This window comes from Nelumbo lutea, chromosome 3 (genome assembly GCF_056320005.1).
Source record: "Nelumbo lutea isolate HS-2025 chromosome 3, American lotus-T2T, whole genome shotgun sequence".
NCBI classification, from domain to species: Eukaryota; Viridiplantae; Streptophyta; class Magnoliopsida; order Proteales; family Nelumbonaceae; genus Nelumbo; species Nelumbo lutea.
In genome coordinates, this window is record NC_142686.1 from 51778987 (window position 1) to 51794595 (window position 15609).

Below are 15609 nucleotides of genomic sequence, written 5' to 3' on the forward strand. Positions count from 1 at the left end.
TTGTGTTTTTTTTCTTAATCTTGCGACTGCCGGCTTAGACCGATTTTCTTGTAGTGACTCTCATGGATGCTCCTCCTCTTCTTCCATGTGAGTTTGAGCTGTAAAACGAAACATTTAGCCATCTTCAATCATTTCCTCCAAGAATGGAAATCAAAATCTCACTCCTGCTAAACAAACAATAGGAATCAAAATGGATCATTCTGATTTCGATTCCAAGTACCTATTCTCGTATGCCAAACAAACCCTTGATAGCCTTCAATGACATGAGGGTTACTAATGCCTACAATTATTTCTTATTATTTCTAAGATACCTACCTATAAGGCATCTAAGGAACCTTTTTGAGAAGCTCTAACAACTTAGATGTTATCATGGCATCCAATCAAATTATTGGGGAATGCAAGGGTTATATGTCTATTTTCAATTGGTAGTTAGGGTTAAGATCAAAATTTTAGGGTTTCAATTTTTTATATATTCTTTAGGATTTGCCCCAATTTATTAGGGATTAGGACGTGAGTCTACAAGGGAAAAGTGGTTATAGGAAAAAGAATTTAGGGAAAAACTAGTGCACTATTTTCTTATGATATATGGAAATTACCAAATTAAGTTTGATTAGTCAACGCAGTCGAATAATGGCTTAGTACTTCCATATCGAGCTTGCCAAGAGCTAGTCCCCGTACTACTATGTAGTACGTACCAAGCACTCTACACACCTCATCTTTAGAAGTAGGGGCAATTGATATGGTTGAGACTTGAGAGTCAGGTCGGGGTTGAACCACCGCCATGTGGAAGACGGAGAAATTGACACCTGGTCAAGTCGAAAAAATTTAGACGAGCCAAGGAATGGTCATGTGGCACGCCCTCATGCACCCTGAATTGAAGGCTAATGTCGATGCATGTTGCAACTTGCAACGTCCCTCGAACAATGCAGGGCCATCCGGACATGTGACACAAACAACACAAGATGAAGCCCACCAATGTCTCTGAGCTTCTCACACGGAACTTATTACGTATGGCACATTCTCTTCAAACCTATCTCGGTCCTAATTGCTTACAGGTCCCAGTCCCATGTCCCACTCATGAAGAACACAACAACACTCCCGGTAGCCCGTAGGTATATAAGGGCACACCGCCTAAGGTGAGACCCTTTTCATCCTCTCTAACTCTCAGACTCCCTAATTAAATTTCTCTACTTTCTTGCTCACTTAAGCTCTTCATCTCATGCTTTTCTAAACTGGACCGGACCGGAGTGTCGGACCAGAAAAACCAGTAACCGTTCAGCCCCCCGGGTCCCGTTATACTATAAACCGGTAAATCTTTAAAACTCGTTGAAAAACTCAAAAAATCACCTTGAACCGCTAAACCATTCGATCCGGGCAGCGGTTCGCAGATTATTATTTTTATTTTCACTGATTTAAATAAAAAAAAAAAGAAACAAAATGACCCCATATCCCCAATCCCATCTCTTACGTTTATAGTTAGAACGACCTCATTTTCATTCTAATCCTTTCCTCCTTTCATCCATTACACCCAATCGACCACCTATGGCGGCCACGACCTACGATATCGGACGGTGACACAGCGACTGACGGTGATTCACGGTGACTAGCGACGGCAGTGAGCTTCGTCTATGGCGGACAACGTTGATTTTGCAACAGATCCAATAGTAACAGCTGTGGGTTGCGGCAGTGACGGGTCTGGCAACCGACTTATAGCGGCGGCCGACGATTTTGCAACGTTACCTATACCAGTGGTTATGGTATATTTCCTGCCCACTATTCTGCCATGCTTGTTCTATCTACAACTTTTGGGAACCACCCGACCTTCAAAAATAATGCAAAGCTTTTGGGTTTCCAAATTAGTGGTTCCCAATAGAGTGTTAGGCTCGAAATTGGTGGTTCCCAAAAGTTTTCCTTGGGGGACACCAATTTCGAGTTTTTTTTTTTTTTTTGAGTCTTATACCTTCAGGTTCGAAGGACTGAAGGTTGGGTGGTTCCCAAAATTGAACATATATTTTTTATTTTTTAATTTATTTATGATATCACGGGCTGAACAGTTGAACCGCTTAACCGGAAACCGGTCCCCTAATCAGTTCTATTTTCGATTCGTTTTTAAAAACCTTGCTTCATCTCATATGGCTATAACAAACTCAGTCCAGCTGATCACCACTTTTTCATTTTCGATTTGAGCATCAGAGTGCTCCTCTTCGAGAAACCACTTCGAAGCTTCTGACTTTCATGTGTGTAGAGGTCATCAAACCATCTGATGAAGGAAAATTTGGCCCGACTTCGTAATCACTCAACACGTGGCAAAGGCAACAGCTCGGCACAATAGCACGCCCAATGCGCGAGCTCCGAAAGGAGGAACCAGCGGTCCGAACTCCCTATAAGGAGCCCGAACTCCCCGCAAGGAACCCAAGCTCTCCCTTAGGCCCCGAGCCTTACGAACACAAAAGGCAACAACTCGAACTGGCCTGCCCCATGGCAGTTCGGGACACACCTCTATCCGAACTCAAGACTTCACCTCGCTCACCACTTTAGCACTTTGCCTCCAGGACGCCAAACTGAACAACCGTACTATGCCTGACACCAAGAAAGTCTGTATCTAGGGGCGGCACACCTGACTGACTTGGGATCTAACGCTTGACAGCCGCACTTCAACGGCCACCTGCCAACTTCACCTACCACCGCCATCTCCAGTTACAGACATGGCTCCGACAAAGAGAGCAGTGGCGGTTCTGCCCCAGCAGAGGTGATGACACCCAAACTGGCAGGAGCGCAGATATAATTATACCCGACCTGACAGAAGCTTAGGAGTGAGTGCGAAGTGGTTATAAAAGGCTCCCTACCCCCCAAGAACAAGGTATGTGAACTTTGCGCCATCTGGTTTATCTTGCCTTAGAGAGAGTACTAACTTGAGCTTCGGAGCAATCTCACCGGGTTCCTCCCCAGAGATCCCCCACTTTCTTCTCCGTTTCAGGCCCCCAGTTGCTCCGGTCAGAGGCAAGGTCGTTGATAGCTAGGACCGGCCGGATTGCGCACCATCAATTGGCACCGTCTGTGGGAAAGCTTCTAAAAGTCTCCCTCTAAAACTCTCGTAACCTCTTTTTTTCCCCAAAAAAACCCCAACACTCATGGCTTCTTCCAGCAACGCTGGACGTGGCACGGAGATGAACACCACCAGGGAACAACTTCAAGTCCCCATGGTGTGCATTGGACAGTTCACCATCCCCCTTCCGGTGGATGGGATCCCCAGCCTAAATGCGCCACGAACGGTGGCACCCGTAAACCTTCCCACCATGAATGTCCCATTTCCACTCCCTGTTGAAATAACCTTTACTGAACCAACTGTTGTCCCCCTGATGACCATCCAGAACCAGTTCGACGACCTGATGCAATGCATGCGGGCAATGCAAGCCCAAATGCAACAATTCCAGCAGCATCAGCTCCAACTACTGCTTTCACCTCGGCACCCTGCTCCAAAGCCGGTTAAGCCCTCCCCTCAGGGTGGACGCCATCACCGATGAGAAGCTTCCCAGCTTCAGAACCGCCACAAGAGCTAGGCCTCATCCCTGGGCCGACGGGAAAGAAAAATCACCCCCGCCTCGCAACTCGCCGGCGGGTCGGGGACCTCACCCGCCAAGTCAGTATCTCGACACTCCAAGTCTGAGCTCCCGCTGACAGAGAATCGATTCAGCGTCCTAGCGGCAGACTACAAACGGTCTGGGCCCATCCAGCTTGGCAACACAGAGGCCAGCAGCGCCAGTACCAGACCCACTCAGCAGTGAAGGCGCCGGCGAAGTTGCCGAACTGCCACCCGTGTCCAACCCAAGCTTAGAGGTAAAGAAGAGACAAGCTCAGACGAGGTAAAAGTTGCCCCTATTCTATCAGTTCTTTCCCCCCTCTCATCAGAACTCCTCATAGTTCCCATGCCCAGAGACTTCAAGCTCCCCCCTTTAGACAAGTATGATGGGTCCTTCGACCCCAACGACCACATCGATGCCTTCCTGTCCCAAATGCACCTAGCTAGGGCCGGTGAATCGTGCATGTGCATAGCCTTCACCACCACCTTCAGGGGGGTGGCCCGCACTTGGTACAGGAACCTGGCCCCCGGGTCAATAAGAAGCTGGACCCAGTTCGTGCAGGTCTTCACCGCACACTTCGTTACCAGCAAGCGGTGCCCCAGAACCGAGGAAAGCATCTTCAGAGTAGTCCAGAGAGAAGGAGAGTCCATTCGGGGCTACATCAAGCGGTTCAATGACGTGTGCTTGTAGATACCATGGCTGGACCCCGGGGTGCAGCTCGCGGTGGCCAAGAGAGGAGTAACGCACAAGGAGTTCAAATGGCACATGGTAGCTAACCAGCCCGCAACTGTATCCAAATTCTTCAAGCTCGCGGACAAGTTCATGAGAACAGAGGAAGAGATCAACCAAAGGACCGAAAGGGGGATCGAGAAAAGGAAGAGGGAAGGTGAGCCCTCCAACCCAGTTGACAGGAAAAACCCAGCCCGGGAGGCGAAGCCGAGCCAACCGTTTCGAGTTCCCTTAGCAACTCGGACGGACTACACACCCTTAAACATGAGGCGGACTGAGATCTTGATGACGATCAAAGATGCCCCATACGTCAAATGGCCACCTCAACTGAAAGGAAACCCAAACGAGAGAAATAAAAACTTGTATTGTAGTTTTCATAGAGATCACGGTCATAGTACCAAACAGTGTAATAATCTCCAGGACGAGATAGAGGGACTCATCCACCACCGGTACTTGAGAATTTTTGTACAGCATAATAATAATAATAATAATAATAATAATAATAATAATAATAATAATAATAATAATAATAATAATAATAATGATGATGATGATAATAATAATAATAATAATAATAATAATAATAATAATAATGATGATAATAATAATAATAATAATAATAAGACAGGTCGGCAAGGGGAGCACGGAAGAGATGCCCCCGAACCCAGCAGCAGGCCAGCCGAACCATCGCAAAAACAGCCTCCAAAAGAGAGGCCAGTTCGGGGAACTATCCACGTGATAGTGGGAGATTCAGTGGTAGTAGGTTGTACTTTGGCAGCGGCCCAAACGTCCGTTCGCGAAGCAGCCCGAGAAGAACAGAACCCTCCAAAGAGACCGAAGACGGAAGAACCGATCTTCTTCACGGAAGATGATGCGCGAGGTGTCCACTACACCCACGATGGCGTGCTCGTCATAAAACTAAGGACCAGCGACTTCGAAGTCAGGCGCATACTTGTGGATTCAGGTAGCTTGATAGACATCCTCTTCAAGTCGGCATTTGACCAGGTTCAGTTGCAGAGAAGCGAGTTGAAGCCCACGAACACTCCTCTGGTGGGCTTCAGCGGAGAGGAAGTCAGGCCCCTTGGGAAAATAACAGTACCTGTGGAAGTTGGCACATGGCCTTGTGCAGTCAGACTCAACCACGATTTCCTGGTGGTCGCGACCCCCTCCTCCTACAATGCCATAATAGGGCGGCCAATTACGCATGTCCTACATGCAGTGGTCTCCACCTACTATTTGGCAATGAAGTTCCCTACAGACTTCGGTGTGGGGGTAGCGCGGGGCGACCAGCTTGAGTCCCGTAAGTGTTATGTTGCCGCCCTGAAGGGAAAAACCAAGGCGGCCAACGACCTCGAGCTAGAGCGGCCTATGGAGAAGGGTGAGGAACGAGCTTCGCCCACAGAGGAAACGATCGCAATCCCGACTTTGGCTACGAACCAGAGTCGAACGCTACAAATCGGTGCTTCCGTCAAGGAGACTCTACGAACTGAACTGGTGAGTTTCTTACTTCAAAATTTAGATATTTTTGCATGGTCTGCGGCCGATATGTCTGGTATTGACCCTATCCTTATAACTCACAAACTTAATACTAACCCTGTAGTTAGACCCATTAGACAGAAGAAACACAACTTAGCCCTAGAGCGCTGGAGGGCAGTCGACGAGGAGGTCGAAAAGCTCCTTGCTACAGACTTCATAAGGGAAGTTCATTACTTGAACTGGGTAGCCAACCCAGTGCTGGTGAAAAAGGCAAACGGCAACTAGCGCATGTGCGTCGACTACACCGACCTGAACCGAGCTTGCCCAAAAGACTACTTCATAACCGAGTTCGGCCTGTACTGCTACAAGGTCAAGCCCTTCGGACTGAAGAATGCTGGGGCGACCTTCCAAAGACTTGTGAATAAGCTATTTTGGCCCTTAATTGGCACAAAAATAGAATGTTATGTAGACGACATGGTCGCCAAGACGCAGTTTTCAGAGGAATCAATACAAGACTTAGATTCTATCTTACAAATTCTGCGTCAATTTAGCATGAAACTAAACCCAAACAAATGTGCATTCGGTGTCACCTTGGGTAAGTTCCTAGGGTACATTGTCAACCAGCGTGGTATTGAGGCCAACCCGGACAAGATAAATGCCATCCTAGATATGAGACCACCCCAAGAAGTAAAAGAGGTTCAAAGGCTAAACGGTCGCATAGCCGCTCTGAGCTGCTTCATATCCAAATCGGCAGGCCACTATCTGCCTTTCTTTAAGGCAATCAAAGGCAAAGGGTTCGAATGGACCCGAGACTGTCAGGTCACGTTCGACGAGCTAAAAAGCTACCTCGCTAGTGTTCCAATCTTAGCCAGGCCCAATGAGGGTGAGGTCTTAGAACTGTACCTCTCGGCAAGCGACGAGGTGGTCAGTTCGGTACTAATAAAAGAAGTAGATCGGGTCCAGCGGCCCATCTATTATGTTAGTAAAATTCTGTAGGGAGTAGAGACAAGATACCCATAGATAGAAAAGCTAGCATACGCGCTAATAATTGTGACTCAGAAACTCTGCCCATATTTCCAGGCTCACACTGTCACCATCTTGACTAACAAACCTCTGAGGCAAGTCTTACTCAAGCCCAAGGTTTCTAGTCGGCTAACGAAGTGGGCCATCGAACTCAACGAGTACGACCTCCAGTATAAGCCACGAACTGCTATTAAGGCCCAAGCCTTAGCAGATTTTATCACCGAGTGCACATTTAGCCTCGAAGTCCCTAGGCCGGTTGAGCCCGAGATCCCCAGTTCAAGTGAGCCCGGAGCTCCCAAGCCAATAGAGTCTGAACCCCGTGAAGTAGCAGCCAGTGTGGCATCTCTCCTGGTTAGGCCAAACGCGAACTGGGATGAAGAGCCCTGGATCCTCCACGTAGATGGCTCCTCGAACCAGCAGGGCAACGGGGCTGGAATAGTGTTGCACGGCCCGGGTGGCACGAAATTGGAATACGCACTACGCTTTGAGTTCGCGGCATCCAACAACGAGGCGGAGTATGAGGCATTGATAGTCGGGCTGAACCTAGCGCAAAAAGTAAGAGCAAAACAAAGTTATCTGCAGTGATTCCCATGTCGTGGTCAACCAGGTTACGGGCGAATACGAAGCACGCGAGCTCAATATGATCGCATACTTGGAAAAAGTAAAGGAGGCTCTGCTCAACTTCCAATCACACTTCATCAGGAAAATCCCGAGGTCAGAGAACACTGAGGCCGACGCCCTGTCCCGGTTAGCCAGCACGAGTCACAATACCATGAGAACCGTGTACATAGAAGACTTACCTCGGCCTAGCATTCTCGGTGGGGCAGAGGAGGTCGCTCCCGTCCTTGAAGCATAGTCGAGCTGGATCGACCCACTCGTGAGTTTCTTGCTAGATGGAACCCTCCCGACCACAATACAGCTAGGAGGGTGCAACGCCAAGCGGCCAAATACGTCATAATAGTCGAATGGTTGTACCGACGGTCCTACACGCTCCCCTACTTGCGTTGCTTGCGTCCTACCAAAGCAGAGCTCGTACTCCACGACACTCATGAAGGTCTGTGCGGCGGACACTTGGAAGGCAGAGCCCTCGCCCAAAAGGCACTTCGACAAGGGTACTACTGGCCAACGATGAAGGTAGAGGCTGTCGAGCTCGTCAGAAAATGCGACAAGTGTCAGAAGTATGCCAATATCCACCATCAGCCTACCACCGTCCTCAAGTATCTCACCAGTCCATGGCCCTTTGCACAATGGGGCATCGACCTCCTGGGGCCATTCCCGCCAACAACAAGTGGGAGGAAGTTCCGAGTGGTGGCGGTAGATTACTTCACAGAGTGGATAGAAGCTAAACCGCTGGCAACAGTTACAGCCCGACACGTACAAAACTTCTTTTGGAAGAACATAGTATGTCGGTTCGGGTTACCTCGGGTACTGATCTCTGACAATGGCAAGTAGTTCGAGGATATCAAGTTTCAGGAATGGTGCCAAGATATGGGAATTCAACAGAACTTCACATCGGTCGCACACCCACAGGCAAACGGTCAGACAGAAGTAATGAACAGAGCTATCCTCTATGGACTAAAAGCATGACTAGATCGAGTTAAAGGGTTGTGGGCAAACGAGCTACCAAGTGTTCTATGGGCTCACCGAACCACGGAAAAAACTGCCACAAGAGAAACCCCCTTTAAACTCACCTACGGCACTGAAGCGGTAATCCCGACAGAGATCGAAATACCTACACTACCACTAGAAGCATACGACAATCAAACAAACGGAGATGAGTTGCGTACCAATCTCGACCTACTGGATGAGGTAAGACTTTGCATACATCTAGACCGTAGCTTACCAGCAGAAGGTAGATCGGTACTACAACACCAGAGTAAAAAAGCGAAACTTCCGCGTCGGCAACCTGGTTCTCTGTAAGATCATGGCACCCGAGCCCGGTGTGGGCAAACTTGGACCGAATTGGGAAAGGACCTACCAAGTAAAGAGAGCGCTCGGGAGGGCATACGAGCTCGAAACTTTAGAGGGCAAACAAGTACCCCAAGCTTGGAACGTCGTTAACTTGAGACGGTACTACCTATAGATCACTAAACGAAGTGGAATAAGTCACTACTAGAGCCAAAGGGCTAGGATGCCGAACTAACAAGGACCTCGGCATGGACAAGCAAAGGCAAAAGATGCAAACTAAAAGCTCAGGCGAAGTGCCAACAACAAACTAATAGGGACATCGGCATTTGGTCAGTTCGGCAATATAGCCAGTTCAGAGGAAAGGGCAACCAACACTTAATCAAAAGAAAATCATTCTATTGCAAAATACTGTGTACATTTCAAAAAATAAAAATAAAAATAAATAAATAAATAATAATGTGTACACTTAATCAAAAGAAAATCGCAGGCCAGGAGGTACTTCTTCACCATCAGAAGGCACTTCAATGATACCCGAAACTCCTGCCTCGCCCTCAGAATCTAGCTCACCATCAGTGGCGTCGGCCATCTCCTGAGTAATGCGCAAAGTGGATATGGCACTAATATCGAGCTTGGGGTACGTATTCCGGATCATCCACCGGCTTAGTTTAAAGCCCCTTCTATACGAGTCCACCATCAGGTCATCAAAGCGCGACGGGGCAATATATTCATCGACGGCCTTCTTTTTGGCATCTTCAATGCCTTGAGAAAAGATTTGTATCCTCTCCCTAATATCCTCTTGAAGGTGTTCAACCTGATGCTGCAAATCCAGCCTCATGTCCGCCATTTGCTTTACTACAACTCCCATGGCCTCGGCATCTCTCTGAGACCTCGCCTGATGGCCTGTGCAGCGCGAGAAGCCGCCTCAGCAGCTCGGAAAGCCGCCTCGGCAGCACGGAAAGCCTCTTCGGCAGCTCGCGCCTGCCTCGAGCTCCTTTCCACTTGGGCCGCCAAGGCATGGATAGAAGAATTCACCTACCAAAAGGAAAGAACAAATGATCAAAAGAACAACAACAAGAAAGATAAAAGCAAAGAGCCCGACAAGAAATCTGACTTACCACCATGGCATGAGTGGCAACACGACAAGCTACCTGGTTCAAAGGAAGCTCGGTCCATGCCGTGACCTCCTCAAAATAGATGGCCTCCCTACTCTTCTGAAGAGCGTGGTTCGGCCACAACACGCTCCTGAACTCGCCTTGGGCTCCCGAGCCTGAGGGCCCAGCTCGCGTATAAGCAGGTTCAGAGTAAGCGGGAGCCCCCGTGTAAGTAGCCTCGGCATAAGGGGCCCCTGCCGCTTCATATACTGGAGGGGCCATCTTGGGCTCCCTGGGAGGATCCATTGACGGGTAGTATGGTACCTCGGGCTCCGCATCTCGGGGCATCTCAGCACGAGTTCATTTGGCGACTCTTTTCCTCCTCTTCATGCTGTGAAACAGGTGCCCACCACGAGTCCTCTCTAAGTCCATCACACCTGCGAAAAGAGCTCAGCATTAGAAAAAATGAAAAGAACAGAGCAAAACAAAAGACAAACCACTAAGTAAGGAACCTACCCAAACTCAGACTTGCCTCAATAAGCTTGGCCTCCATTAGATAATGGTGGCATTTTAGCCCAAGTCGTGCCCATTTTCGAAGGCCCTTCGCCGTCTCCTTATCAAGCGTAACGCTGGCGTCAAGGGCGGCCATCCCCCACCCGGTTTGGAACGGCCACCCCAATGCACTTCGCACCCCAAAGTAGTCCCCTTTCCACGTTGGGACCTTGTTGGGAAGTTCGTGTAAAAGCTTAAAACTCGGGCGAGGAGACAGTTAATACGTCCGCCTACGCCCGGGAAGGGGACCCGCTTGCTTCTTAAGCATTAAAATGGAAGAGAATATCTCCATGTCTAAAGGCAAGACCTGTTCGCAAATTAGGGAGATTGTCCTTACCAAATTACGAATGGAGTTCGGGTGAAGCTGGCCTGCAGTAATGCCGAAGTGGTTCATAACCTTGACAATGAGGGGGTGGAAAGGCAGGCGCAACCCCGCAACGAGCTGCTCCTGGAATATCACGATCTCATCAAGACCGTATTCCCAAGGAAAACTGCCCGAGGATATAAAATAGGTGTACTCCCTAGGCAAGTTGAACTGGGTAATAAGGGAGTGAAGCCCCTCATGCGTCATGGTCGAGGGCCCAAACTTGTCTAATGTCCGACCTCGACGAGAGGAGGACGCCAAACTACCCGAGGTGACTCGGCCTACGGGTTCGAACTCTTCCTCGAGTTCTACCTCAAGTTCACTAGGACTGTCGGGGGATGCAACTCAGTTCATAGAACCTGCATCCGACCCCCTTGAAGAACTGTATGAGCTATCTGAGCTAGACATCGGAAGAAGAATAAGGATTCCAGGAAGGTACTCACCCAGAAAAAAGCAAACGGACTACGGGAACATGAACGCAAGATAAAGGCTTGAACGCGAGCTAAAAACTTGGGCGCAAGCTCAAGAAGCAAAACGCAGGATAATGACAGCGACTGGGGTCCCCCACTATTTATACCCATATTAACTGAGAATCAACGGCTCGTATCAAAGCCAATCCAACGGCCCACAGTCGCGCTAACCGCACATCTCTGGAGACCAAGACGTGACTGGCCGCACATCTTTTTGAAATTGAAAGAACGCCAGCGCACGTCTCCTCGCATTAAAGGCGGCAGCAGCGCATTTTTTCAAATTTGAAAAGACGCCTGCTGTCACGTCTCCCAGCAGCACGCTTTTTGAAATTTGAAATAAGCACGCGTCGTCATGTTTGTCAGCATTTATAGACAGATCGGTGTGTTTCCCGTCTTTTTAGCGCTTGAGAAACCCAAAAAAATCCTGACGAACGCGCACTTCGTGCTATCAGTCAAAACCAGTTCGAAGTACGGAACAAATCCACCCGCCACCTCGCGAAATCCCTGCGTCAGGGCAAGTCCCTTAGCGCGAGGAGTGGGGGGCAATTGATGAAGGAAGATTTGGCCCAACCTCGTAATCACTCAACATGTGGCAAAGGCAATAGCTCGGCACAACAGCACGCCCAAGGCGCGAGCTCCAAAAGGAGGAACCAACAGTCCGAACTCCCTACAAGGAGCCCGAACTCCCCACAAGGAACCCGAGCTCTCCCTTAGGCCCCGAGCCTTACGAACACAAAGGGCAATAACCCAAACTGGCCTGCCCCATGGCAGTTTGGGACACACCTCTATCCGAACTCAAGACTTCACCTCGCTCACCACTCCAGCACTTCGCCTCCAGGATGCCGAACTGAACAACCGTACCATTCTTGACACCGAGGAAGTCCGTATCCAGGGGCGGCGCACCTGACTGACTTGGGATCTATCGCTTGACAGCCGCACTTCAACGGCCACCTGCCACCGCCATCTCCAGTTACAGAGATGGCTCCGACAAAGAGATCAGTGGCGGTTCTACCCCAGCAAAAGTGATGACACCCGAACTGGCAGGAGCGCAGAGATAACCATACCTGACCTGACAAAAGCTTAGGAGTGAGTACGCGAAGTGGTTATAAAAGGTTCCTACCCCCCAAGAACAAGGTATGTGAACTTTGCGCCATCTGATTTTATCTTGCCTTTGAGAGAGTACTAACTTGAGCTTCGGAGCAATCTCACTGGGTTCCTCCCCGGAGATCCCCCACTTTATTCTCCGTTTTAGGCCCCTTGTTGCTCTAGTCAGAGGCAAGTTCATTGACAGGTAGGACCGGCCGGATTGTACGCCATCACCATCCATATTAGTTTATCCAACTCAGCAACAAATCCATCCATTGCTCATCCACCTCACTTCGAACAACACCAACTTTGTTTAGTGCTATTGTGCCAATCATTTACTACTCCATTTGGGCTTCTCTTCTATATATTGCTCTTTGTTGTCCAATGTTAATTTCTTTTTTTTTATTTTTTCATTTTTTTTAATTTCACCTAATTGCCCATCTCTCTCTCTCACATATACAGACATACAACACGTTCCTAATCAACTAAATCATCTCCTCTCCTAAACAACTATCTCACCCGCTTAAGACTTTCTCCAAAAACATCTCATAACCTATCACATAATAAACAACTTAATCTAATGTCTCTTTTCCAATCCCTATCTCTCTTTTTCTATCTAAAATACTAATAAATTGAGTAAAAGCTATCTAAAAGGCTGATAAGAATAAAATAAATAATACAATAAAACAAATAATAAAAATAATAAAGTTTAATAAATAAATAATTATTATAATTATACATAATAATTTTCATATCAACATTGAAAATTTAATAATTAGTTGTAATAAATTTATTTTATACTGTAATAATTTTAACTTAAAAATGACTAACATAACATAAAATTCAAAATAAATTACTATTTTTTAACTGTAATATTATACTTAATTTGTAATAACAAGTAACGAGATTAAAAATTTTAAAAATTTTAAACAGTAATAAACACAACAAGACGAATTCAAAGTAAATTTATTAATTTAAATTCTATTTAAATTTAATTAAAAAAAAAAACACACAACAAGCCTAGTTCCAATTAGGGTTTACCTTCACCGTATCCAGAGGAAGAAACAGAATTTTTTTATGAGGGGGGGCGAAAACCTAAAATAGATTGGGAAGCTAGGGGAAGAAAATAAATATGGATGGATCATTGGTGGGACCGACCATTAGTGGGGGAATGGGGAAATATACATAGGAGAATGTAATAGATATGAGGATTTATGAGCCATAGGGGGTCATGGTTCCCTCGTCTCCCTTGAAAGGATTTATGGATTAGGGCGTGTATATTAGCCGGAGAAACAATTTTGAAGCCTTTCCAATATTTTAACCTCTGCCAAAAAAAAAAAAAAAGAAAAAACCGTTCATATCTTTCAAATGATCTGATTTTCCCGTATGTAAACTCTCACAGAATAACCAAAAATTACATTAGAATTAGTCCCATGGAAGAGGAAGAAAAATCTATGGCATGAGCTGTTGTTGGGTCATTACTCATTAGTATTCACAGATCAGATTGCAATTCAAAATCATATATTACACACTTAGTATAAATACATGATATGTGTACTGTACTACACATATATACATCATAATATCATGCATGAATTAATGTATATGCATGGCCCTCATTTCTCTCCTCTGAATTCTATGAAAAGGGGAGCACCAAAGGAGCCGGTTCGTAGAAGAAAGGGGCCGCTGGATGTTGCCATCCCTTGAAAATGGACTTCTCCGCCTCTGGTATCTGCAGATCCTGCTGCTGCTGCTGTCTTGATTCCTCTCCAGAGCACGAAGAAGATGAAGAAGACGAAGAAGACGAAGAAGTTCTCAGCACTTCCACCATCCATTGCGCTGTATTGGGCGACGTGGGCGACACCACCAACGGCGTTAGAAGAGGGATCGCTATCTTCCACCCGGAAGAGAACGGCGCCCGGCTCACCTGTATGGATGCCGGTGCTTTTTCCTGTAGTCTCGTCGGGGATCTCAGGCGGTTCCCCGTCCCGGAATTTCTTCCCTGTATGTCCGCCATGGACTCTGCCATCAAATTCGAGAGTTGGATTGGTCGAATTGAACGCTACAATAAGAGCTTGCTTGTTGAGATGCAAAGGTCAAGTCTTTTGGCTTCTGTGATTGATTTTGTGCGAACGGAAGCCATTCGTGCTTTTATATAGAGAAGGCCCGAGAGAACCAGAGAGGGGAGTATGATTTACACGTTCGGAGTTTCAGAAACGGTCATAAGGGTATATTTGTCATCTAGCTTGGCTTAGACTTTGTCGTTGACGAAGCCGATGTTTCAGCTCTCTCTTACATTTCTTGAACTGACTGAACTACCCCTAACTGGGTTCCAGATTTGTCCAGGACGAGGGGTATTTTAGTCAAACACGAGTGAAAATGCGGAGACATTAGCTGGAGCCCGAAAGGGGTAAAAAGCAAAAGTTGGGTGAACATTTGACGGCAGGAAAATAGAAAGGGGGTGACCGTTAACCGAACTCTTTCAAAAGAAAGCCGTGTTCGGGTTTATTTTGATTTGACCGGAGTCCTGACAGAAAGCTATTCGACAGATGTTGAACGCCGTTAAGTGATGACGTTCACATCATTCGATCATACACGTGTACACTGTACTAGGCAAGGGTTGGCTGAGAGTGCCACGTGGTTAATATTCCTTGCTTCGTGGGTTTTTTAATTATAGAATATTTGATGAATGGGTATATCGAATGGTGAGGGTTCGTCTACGTCGGCATTACCGCATTGGGTTGTTGGATATCTCCCGACGGGAGGAACACGTAATTACCGTATTAGGTTGTTCGTCTACGTCGGCATTACGATTACCACATCATCCTTGTCATTTTTTGACATTTTGCGTTGAGCTTTTGGTAAAACCGAAAGTCAGGTTGTCAAAAGGTTTTGAACCTTTATGGGCTTGTGCCACTTCTTTTTCGGGCTTGCAAGCATTTTGGACCATCTTTAACCAATACGTCCAGCCCCGGAACAGTCTCTTTTGGTGGCGCCCAATCAGATTAAGACAAGACAAGCTTAACCCTTAGAATTGGGATAGACCGGAAGAGGATCTTTTGAGATGAAGACTGAGGGACAGAAGGATGGCCCTTGGGCTTCGGATAAGTCGCAGGTGCAGGGTCCATGTCCACATCGATCTCATTTCTCACAGCCCACTATGTACTGTATATTTGGATAAAGTGAAGGGTGGGCCTCCCAGCATCCAAGATCCAGCCCATTTTGTATTCTCATAAAAAAGAAAAAAAAAAGTAAAAGGGGTGAAGAAAGCGATTTGTTGAATGAAATGAAGAAGACTTGTGTGAACGCTCTTAGGGGAGATTACCAAT

The 15609-nt window shown here is 47.1% G+C and overlaps 1 long non-coding RNA gene across 1 annotated transcript; it reads left to right on the forward strand.

The window, feature by feature from the left end:
* The first annotated feature begins 1475 nt into the window (after positions 1-1475).
* LOC148864938 (uncharacterized) lies at positions 1476-14794 on the forward strand. Its single transcript, XR_016110417.1, has 2 exons — positions 1476-1757; positions 13927-14794. It is a non-coding gene; the product is annotated as an uncharacterized LOC148864938 (long non-coding RNA).
* The last annotated feature ends 815 nt before the right edge of the window (positions 14795-15609 follow it).